Source organism: Cicer arietinum, chromosome 1 (genome assembly GCF_000331145.2).
Source record: "Cicer arietinum cultivar CDC Frontier isolate Library 1 chromosome 1, Cicar.CDCFrontier_v2.0, whole genome shotgun sequence".
In the NCBI taxonomy this organism is placed as follows: domain Eukaryota; kingdom Viridiplantae; phylum Streptophyta; class Magnoliopsida; order Fabales; family Fabaceae; genus Cicer; species Cicer arietinum.
The window spans coordinates 17863986-17864745 of NC_021160.2; positions in this window are offsets into that span (position 1 = coordinate 17863986).

Here is a 760-nt window from a genome sequence, read left to right on the forward strand (position 1 = left end):
TATGAATATGATTCGACGCCCAAACAGTCTTTGCTCTTTGACTCTTTGTCCTTCAACCGATCTAACTCGACAGTTTATGGGTAAACGTCAAAAATAAATTATGAGATATTCTAAAAACTAAATTTGAAAATCGGCCAAATAAAATTACCATAATTCAGAAAAAACCAATCAGTGGATAATATAGCCACTTTTCACACGGTCGTTTTGGCTTTGGTTTCACTCAAATCGGACTTACGGTGAAGGAGAACGATGCAAAATAACGAATTCTACAAACGGAGAAGTCGAGTATTTTAGAGAGAAATTGGGGTTGTTAAAAATCTGAAAAATTATGTTTAATTGATGAGTTAAATGAATGAAATAACATACTCAAATTTGGGCGAAAATGGAGAAAGTTTTCTGGAACATCACCGGTGTCAAACGATAGGGTTATTGTTGTGTTTCCTCTTTGGCTTTACGGCTGCCCTTCCAACTCCCTTCCTGTCTTTTGTTTGTTTTATTTTATTAACAATTAGGGTTCATAGAGTCAAACCCATTGGTCTCTTTATTTATATTTTACTATTATTATTTTTATTTTGTTAAAATAAAACTAATAATTATTTAATCTCCTTTTTAATATTCCTCCAAACACCATTTAGTTTTCCAAACATTACTAATATTTTATAAATTAGAGTAATTAAAATAATCAATATAAAAAAAATATATTACTAATAATCAAAACTCTCACATTCAAAATAATCTCTACAATTATACTTATTTCTCA